This window comes from Pipistrellus hanaki (assembly GCF_964339955.1).
Source record: "Pipistrellus hanaki genome assembly, chromosome: 2".
NCBI lineage: Eukaryota > Metazoa > Chordata > Mammalia > Chiroptera > Vespertilionidae > Pipistrellus > Pipistrellus hanaki.
In genome coordinates, this window is record NC_140504.1 from 116,678,158 (window position 1) to 116,687,376 (window position 9,219).

The following is a 9,219-nucleotide window of genomic DNA, read 5'->3' on the forward strand; positions in this document are numbered from 1 at the left end:
CCGCCCCTCCCTCCCCACTTAGAGAAGCCAGCAGGACCACAGACTTTTCCCCTTCCTGCTGTCTCCTCCTCTCTCCTTTGTCTGTAACCTCTTTCTACTCTGGGACCTAAATGAAGAGCTGGGTCCTCTCACACAGGCTTTTTTTTATTCTTCTTCTTTTTTCCCCCAAAAGATAAACAATCAACGAATTGCATTTATTAGGAAGATAATTCCAAGTAATCATGAGTGGTTCTCACACACTTGGTGACTGCACAGGGAAAAGATGCCTGACAGAGTCCGTGGATTTTGCTTACACCACAAGAGGACCTTTAAGGCAATTTAATTCAACGCTGTAAAAACTACATCTGTGACAGAAACATAACATTCAAAAATAACTCAGGCCCCCAAATGTCCCCATTGCCAACAAATCTCTGAACCAGTCAAGCCGACAGCCACTGTCAGGGGCAGATGAACAGTTTCAAAAGCAACTCAATGTGAAGCGGATCCGGAGGCACCATGCAGAGACCCCTGAAACCGAGGTGGTTAATACAGATGGACCACGGAGCCATCTGTAGGCCTCCCCATACACGGTTTTATTTCACACGAACATTTTCCATTTACATTTTGTCTTAGGAAAGCAAATGCACATTAGGTGAGAGAAAAACAGGTGTCACTGTCTTGAACCACAAACAGGATTACAGAAAACATGAGCCCAGATGCGGCTACACTGAGATACGTTGACTTTTCTGGCAGGCCCCTGGCAGGCACTGAGAGGAAGCTTAAAAATATGGGGGTAAATTCTGTGTTTCCCTCCGTCACCACCTGGATTAGGCGCCCTGCACTTGGCTGGATTTCCTCTGTGATCCAGTCATGGATGGTCTCCATGAGGAACTCCAAGGACGTCCAGGAGCCTGAGCCGGCCTCGGGCATGGACTTCCTGTTCACTGGGGTGTCGAGGGTAATGGGGAGCACCGTGATGACGCAGCCCGGGCGGCATGCAGCAGTTCTTCCCCACGAGGCTCTGGCAGAGCTGATGGACAGTGCCCTTGGCCATGCCATGCTGTAGCCGATCATCCCCGGAGTCCCTTCCAGGGAGGCCTTGGCACCCGCCAAGGTCAGGAGGCCTCCTTCCTGGAGGTGCTGGTGGCCAGGTGGCAGAGATGGTGGAGGTCCACATGCTCTGTTTCCACATGAGGTCACAGTTTTTGAAGAGAGACTTGGACTTGGCATTGCCCCCAGCCCAGCCTCCAGCCACACGAAGGATTGCATCCATCGTCTCTTCACCCAGGAGTTTTCCAATCTCAATGGTCACCTGGTCAGCCTGCTCAGTGAACGGGTCTGTCATCCTAACACCGACACTCACACTGGCCTCTTCGTTCTCTGCCACATCAATCCTGGCCACCCACCAGTCTTGGTCCGGGACTCCTACACCCAGCAGGAGCCTAGCGCGCCTCGCCCGCCACTGCAGCCATCCTGTGCCTCCCGCTGGTCCCCTCACTCTGGCTTTTGACAGGTGGTCCACAGTTGAGGGCTCAGCCAGAAGAAGAGAAGGGCAGGACTCATCAGCTGTCTCCAAATCATCAAGGCAGAACTGTGAGAAATTTCCCTTATTCCTTTCCATCCACGGTCTCCAGATGGCCCTATTGTGATGCCCCTGCTTTAGAGGCAGTCTGGATGCTTTGTGAAACATCCCCCAGTGAGCTCACCCATCTGATATAAGCAGGTACAGGAACACACAGATGGACAACCTCCCGTCTCATCTGTCCTATGTTTTAACCTCCAGCTCCCCTGAAGGATTTGCAGCCATGGCCTCCAGGCCCTGAGGAAGGTGAGCACGTGTCAGCCCTGCTACTCCTTAGCCAAGAAGAGGACTGGGTGCTAAATGATACAGGCTTTCTCTCCTCCATCGTCTTTGTTTCTTGGGGCATATAAGATAGGCTTCAGACCCATGTACCCCATTGTAAAATGTGATGGCTCCCTACTAGCCATGAACTGGTGTTCGCTCCTGCATGTTGATCTCAGATGGAGTCGCAGACCCAGATTTCTGAAGCATCAGCCTTACAGAGGAATAAAGCCTTGCACAGTGAACATGACACATAAAATGGGTCCCTGCCCAGAAGAGCTTACACACTAATACGTATACGGGCAGGAGCAAAACATGTTTTTCCCATACGGCATGCTGTTGAGATCTTACTCTTAATGGTATAAAGCTTTGTAAATCCTCCAGATTGAAAGATGAATTGAGGGAAGCTGGTGTGTGTACCAGGAGGCATTTCAGGCTGCCTGTAGATAATGTGACAAGCCCAGAGACTCAGAACCAGAGTCACTGCGTGGTGGGTCCTGCCAGGAGGGGCAGGTGCTGCTACTGCTGAAGAATATCCCTTCCGACTGTCCTCTCTGATAGCCACTGAGCCTAGGCAGCCATCCCGCCTAGCCCAGCCTACACCCACCTCCAGGCATTTTCCCCCCCACCCCTCCACCCCCACCCAGGGAGAGTATGCCAGAGGCCTGCCAGCACCTTTGTTGAGACCAGGCTTGAGTAATCTTTGGGTTCCCAGCATCTAACACCAAACCAGGCACACGCAATCTGTGTTTAATAAATACTTATTGCATGAACATATAATTTAATTAATGCATCTGTAGCAAACAGTGCTCCTCAAAGAACTTTCATCACAGGATAAACATGAGATGTGTCCTTGGTCACTTTTAGAAATGAGTGTCTTAGTTATGTCACACTCACAACATGTGATCACTGAATTATGGTTTGTTTAAGATTAAAGGAATTTTACATATTGGCTAGTCTGACTATTTCCTCTTTCACATGAAAAAAACATATTGATTCCCACCAAGTGGGTATTAGCTTAATTACTTGCCAAAATAGAATCTTAGTGACCTGAAGGTAAATCATTTCCATGAGGCAGCAGAAGGACCACAAAAATCTGGCTAGACCAGTCGATAGACTTTTTTTTTCCGGCTATTTACACTAATTTACATTGTAAATCTCTGCTTCATTGTAAATTCTACAAGTTTAGGTGGTAGACTCATGGGTGAGAAAGATTATGTTATATTTTTCTTTTTCTTTTTTCTATTATAAAGACATATCTAGAAGCAAGAATTTTTTTAAAAATTCTTTCAAACTTAACCTTTACTGAATAGCTGTCATATGTGAGGTGCTATGCTAAGTACTGTGGAGGGATTCAAAGATAAATTCACTCTCCCATTCCCAGAAGCTCTTCCATAGTTGCATGGAAGTCAATTATGTGTGCACATGATCTGGATATATCAGATGTGCACCCGCTATAACTGAGGAGTTTCAGAGAAAAAACAAACTGGAGGATTTGAGCCCAACAGGCAAAGTAAGAAGGCTGTGACCAGGCCTTGAAGGGTGGATGAAAATTCAACAGGGAGCTGGAGAAAGCAGAGGTGTATCACGTGAAGGAGTAGCATTAGCTAATACAAGGGATGGGAGGGAATAGCTTTGTGCCAACAATGTGTTGGGCACAAGTATAATCATTCAGGACTTACAGCAACCTCACGAATTAAGTGCATCCATTTTCCAGAGGAGGAAACTGAAGCTTGAAAAGATTAATAATGTACCAAGTGAAGGTTGTGATTACATAACACATGGGTGCAGCCACGATTTAAACCCCTGTGTGGCTGACTCCAAGCTCAGTGCTTTTGCCACTTCATGAGGCTGCCTCCCAGGGAGGAAGGTGACAGCAAGCACATTTCAGGGACATTAGCTCAGTGAGGCTAGTTCATGGGGATGGGGAGGAGAATAGAACCCAAACTGAGAACATGAGAAAGATGATAAAGGAGGGAGGAAACATGAAGACAAAGTCAGGGCTTTGTTACTGATTGGTTTTTAAGGTGAAGGAAATCAAGACTCAGGGCCCAAAGGAAATGGGGGTTGAAGATGAAAAAGGTGACAAAGGAGCAAGATCACATAGGAAGAAGAGATGATAGAGGGAGAGAGAGTCTTAGGGTCAGGGTTAGCCTTGGAAAGAATAAGAAACATTTCTTCCCCAAAACAGGATAAAAGAAAAAAAAATGAGAAAGTATCTATATTAAAGGAAAAAGAGGGAAGGAAGGGGGGGGGGGGGAGAAAAGAAGGAAAGAAGGAAGGAAGGAAGGAAGGAAGGAAGGAAGGAAGGAAGGAAGGAAGGAAGGAAGGAAGGAAGGAAGGAAAGAAGGAAGGAAAGAAGGAAGGGAGGGAGGGAGAAGCAATCACAGTAGCATAGAGAAAATTGTTTCTTAGCCAGTCCAGGGAGGTGGTCTGTTCTGGCGAGGAGGCAGCAGGGTCAGTTGGGGCTTGAGCAGAGTGGAAAAGATTTGAGGCAGCTGTTGTGGGAATCTGATAGGAGCTAAAAATGGAGTTAAAGGAAGATGGCTGAGGGCATAGCGAGAGTCCAAAGGCAGGAACAGGCAGTGGGTCCGGTTACTTTTAGTGCACAAACCCCTTCAACAGAATTCAGCAGTTTGGGATCAGAAGTAGATGAGAGGGTCATCTGGGAAGACACGGGGGAAGGTCAAGAGGGTGAGGGAATGGGGCACTTTTGAGAACTTTGCCGAAACCAAAGATTCCAAACATGATAGGGAGGGAGGGGACAGATGCAACCAGGATGGATCCAAGATGCTGAAATAGGAAGGGACCAGGGCTGCAGGGCAGGCAAAGAAAAGGCGTAATAGGAATGAGTGAACAGGACAGTGGAAGGACACAGGACTGTGGCTACAAAGGACTTTCAGAGATGGAGATCTTAGAGGTGGCGCCTCCTATGAGGAAGTGAGGTCCAGGGCATGTCTGTGCAAAGGGAAGAGATGCGGTGACAAGGAGGGCAGGGAGAGGTATGTCTGAAGATTGTTCCCCTCGCATTGCAGACGAGGAGGGCAGTGCAGGGCCAGAGGGTCACCAGCAGCCTCTGAATGCTGACTCCTCCACCAAGTGCCCACCAAGGGAAAGGCCTGACCACGGGCTAGACAGAGAGGGAAGGGTAAACGAAGAGCTAACTAATCGAGTGGATTTCCAGTGAAATCACATCACCACTAGTGCTGTTCCCCACCCCACCCCTAAAAAGTAAGGCAAGTAAAATAGGCTTGGAGAGTTCTCGTGAAGCTGATGTTGGAAACTGCACAGTGAGGAGTTAAGGGTGAGTCAAGAATGTGGGATGGTGAGGAACAGGCCGTGGGTGTCGTGGGTGGGAAACTGCTGAGGCAGAAAGCTTCAGATTCAAAATGTCTACTTCTTTGACTTTCTTCCTCAAACAAAGCCAACCCACCCCTCTATCCTATGTCCAAAACTCAACAGAAAGGGCCTCTGGGCATCCTAACCCCTATTTACAGCAGAGGCCCCAAAACATACACACACACACACACACACACACACACACACACACACACACACACACCTGCTGGCTTCTTCATCAACTTTTCTCTAGACTCTACTGCTCCACTACCCTTTAACTTGAAAACAAGTTTGACTCCATCTGGTATGACCTTGAACCTTGGACACAGTTTTAAACTCCCCTCTCCACTGGTAACACTGCCAGCCCGTGCCCACTTTAAGAGAGCATTTAAGCCAAAACCAGTTTGGTTCAGTGGATAGAGCGTCGGTCTGCAGACTGAAAGGTCCTAGGTTTGATTCCGGTCAAGGGCATGTATATTGGTTGCAGGCACATCCCCAGTAGGGAGTATGCAGGAGGCAGCTGGTCGATGTTTCTCTCTCATCGATGTTTCTAGCTCTCTATCCCTTTCCCTTCCTCTCTGTAAAAAAATCAATAAAATATATATTTTTTTTAAAAAAAAAAAAAGCATTTAATAATAGCTAACATTTAGTAGTGCTTAGCACCTGCACGGTATAGACTAAAGAAGGCCTTTGAAGTCACTCAGTTCCGTTTTGATTACTTTTATAACATTCCCACCAAAAACATCCCACTTGCTTGAATACCCCAGCTCCCAGGAACTAACCCCATGTCAGTCTGTCTTGCTGCTGAATGGTTCTGTTGGAGACTTTCCATTCACAGTCATGCGAAATAAGCCACATTCCTTTTCCATCTGATGGGACTTTGAAGACAACCATCATATCTTAACAAAGTCCTCCACTTTCCAAAAGACACAGCTCCAATTCATTATACCTCTTTTGATAAGACTCACGCTCAGGTTCCTTCACCATCCTGCCTGTCCCATGTGGCAATGTCCCTCTTCAGATGTGCATAATAAATGGCAAACAGAGTGCTGGCTACGTGCCAGCCAATTTTTAAGCCCTTGGTGCATATTAACTCATTTGACCTTCAAACCAGTACTATGTGCTATTATTGGTACCATTATTATTCCATTGTGCAAATGAGGAAACTGAGACAGAGAGCAATAAATAACTTGCCCAAGACTAGTATCAGCAGCAGAGCCAAGAATCAGCTTAAACAAATGGATGTACTCATAACCCCATTGCCAGTGGCTTTCAAACTTGGCCACCACTGAAATCACCCTGGGGAGTTCTAGAAACTACTGAGCCTGGGATCCTCCCCTAGAGATGCTGGTTTTTATTGGGCCATGTATCACCTGGGCACCTGAACTTTTCAGAGATGTCCATGTGATGCTAATGTGCAGCCAAGATTGACAACCACTGGCTGTATGATCACAAGCCCCTCAGGGTAGAGGGGAGTGATGGAAATTTCCAAGTTTCCCTTGTGGAGGATAACACAGGGACAGGCCCAGACATGGTGACTGGAGCCAGCCTTGCAGGAAGGCTAAGTAAACAGTCAGCTGGTGAGGCCTTCATTCTCCAAGGAGAGAGAGAGAGAGAGAGAGAGAGAGAGAGAGAGAGAGAGAGAAGAAAGAAGACAGAAAGCCTCTCCTGACCTGATACAGGGGAGAACTTTAACCATCCCCAAACCCATCCTGGGCACAGAGCCATCATTTCCTCAAAGTAGCATCTATTTCCACAGTCACCAACAGCCCAAATGCTACAGATGCTACAGATGGAGGGAAAGGGGCTGCCAGTTATCCCCCGCACCCCCCCCCCCACAAACACACACACACACACACACACACACACACACACACACACACACACTGACTGCCCACACACTGACTGCCTGCACTCTATCAAGAAAGCACTGGGGCTGCTGGCCCCGCAAGCTGAGGGCAGGCCTGCAGTACCCTCCAGCTCCCCTGCCAGGGGCTATGGCTCTGGCTCCCAGGCCATCTCGGTCCCTCAGACACCTACACTGGGCTCTGCCACTGTGCCGCACCTTCCTGTCCCTCCACCATGTTCCCTGTTGACCCTACACTCAGTTACTGCTTTTTAAAGCAAGAGGGTGTTTCATTGATTAAAGGTCAGCCACCAGGTGTTCTCTGGTTGCTAGAAACTTTTCAGTTCCTTTAAATTGCTGTTAGTGGTCTGGGCCACAGTGCCAGGGCACAGGGTGAGGGCCTGAACCCTGTGCATGTGCAGCTCACAGGGGTAAGTCTCCCTTTCCCTTCCTCCTTTTCTCCTCCCTTCCTCCCTCCCCCAGAGCCAGCATGCAAACCCCAGACAGCCATGGCAACCTGAGTGTGAATAAAGGAAAAGCTACCCTCACCCCCAAACCCATTAATATTTAATGCAAACATCTGAATGCAAATTGATCTCACTTTTGTTTTATCCCCTTTCCTCCACATCCCTCTCTAACTTAGATGCCTTTCCTCCAAGTCAGGAGGTGCTTTCCTCTCCAGGAACGGGGAGAAGCCTGCCAATGAGAAAAGAAGCAGGCAGTTCAACTGCTCACGATTCTACAACTCCAAACTCCGTATTTTTAGAATGTTGCCAAATGAGCCTTTATTGTCTGTGGAGGTCACACTGAGTTGTGGCAGTCTCAACCTGGGAGAGAAATTTTACAAACAGGGAAAGAATATTAGCAGCATAGTAGCCCCTAAAAATAGTCTTCCCGCAAACCTGCAAATCCTTTTTCCATGGCAGGGAAAAGCAGATGGCCCAGTCGTGGCTTCACTCACATTCCTCTTCTGTCTTTGAGCCTGGCTTTTCCCTGGTCTGTATTGCAAGCCTGAGGTTCAGAGTGTTTAAAGGGGGGAGGGGGGATTAAATTTTAAAAGGAGCGTGAGAAAGGCAAATGTTGACACAAACATTTAATTGCTTGGGACAACAGAAACATAGGTAGTGCTTGAGGAATAAGAAAATTGAACAGATCTAGGTGTTTTTCAATGAGTTAATAAATGTCTGGTAACTGGCTGGGGGCAATGATATTTTTGCAGGGAGGGGAATGATGACAAAGAAGCCATCTCAGGCAAATGACTGTTTTCTGTGGGATGCTTTTCATTTTTTGCCTCTGCTAGTGTATATGTTTCTACACACACACATTTAGGAGCCACAAGAGGTGTGTGTACTTATAAACAATGCAAGGAACTGGAGCCAGAGAACAAATCTATTAACACAAAACGTCTGCGAGGACAAAGATGCCATAATTGTTTAAGAATTGCTTTCTAGCTTTACAGAGGATGGGTAGCACAGAGCAAAGAGACTTAGCCAAATAGGCTACACGGTGTGCCCATGGCCATACACACGGTCAGGGATATGGCCACGGAGAGAGCCCTGCCCCTCAGACTCCTCATCCCGCTCATGAATTCACTGGGATGTTCGTCCTCTCGCAGGGGCCAGCCCAGGGTCACGCCCAGGGTCACAGTGGACGCAGCACTCCCCGCCTGACTGTCTATCACAGCACTTCCAGGAAAGCATCAGACTCTGGAGAGAAAGAGAGCAAAGAGGCATAAGCAGGGTATTTAAAAAAACAATTTTAGTGTGCCTAAATAAAGCAGATTTGCACGGGTTATCCTCAGAGGATTAGATCTAGAAGGTAATTTTTACATCTCCAGCTGGAAAGTGTACTCGGTAACAAAGGCTGCTGTGTAAATAGGAACTTCATTTACATTCTCCATAGGTTCTCAGTGGGGTGAGGGAGAGAGAATAAAACCCCAAACACCTGGACCTTTAACCACAGTAGACATGTTTTCTTTGCTGACATGTGCAAAATAGGGGTATTTCAGAAGAAATGAAATCATGCCTGAAAAGACAGGATGCTTAGTGGCTCCAGGAGTCGGGAAGGTACTTCCTCCCCCAGGAGGCTCCTTCTGCACCCAGAGCTGCCTAACTGGTGCCTCACTGGAGCTTGGAGAATCACAAAAACAAACAGCCAATGCTCGCTGCTTATAAGGGCCCGTTTCCTCGGTGGTTCAGTAGAATCTAAGTCT

General features: G+C 47.7%; 1 pseudogene across 1 annotated transcript; it reads right to left on the bottom strand.

Annotated features, from left to right (window-relative positions):
• Nucleotides 1-627: 627 nt before the first annotated feature.
• On the bottom strand, nucleotides 628-1,600 carry LOC311615560 (dihydropteridine reductase-like; annotated as a pseudogene). The gene has a single exon. The product of its transcript is annotated as a dihydropteridine reductase-like (transcript).
• Nucleotides 1,601-9,219: the final 7,619 nt, after the last annotated feature.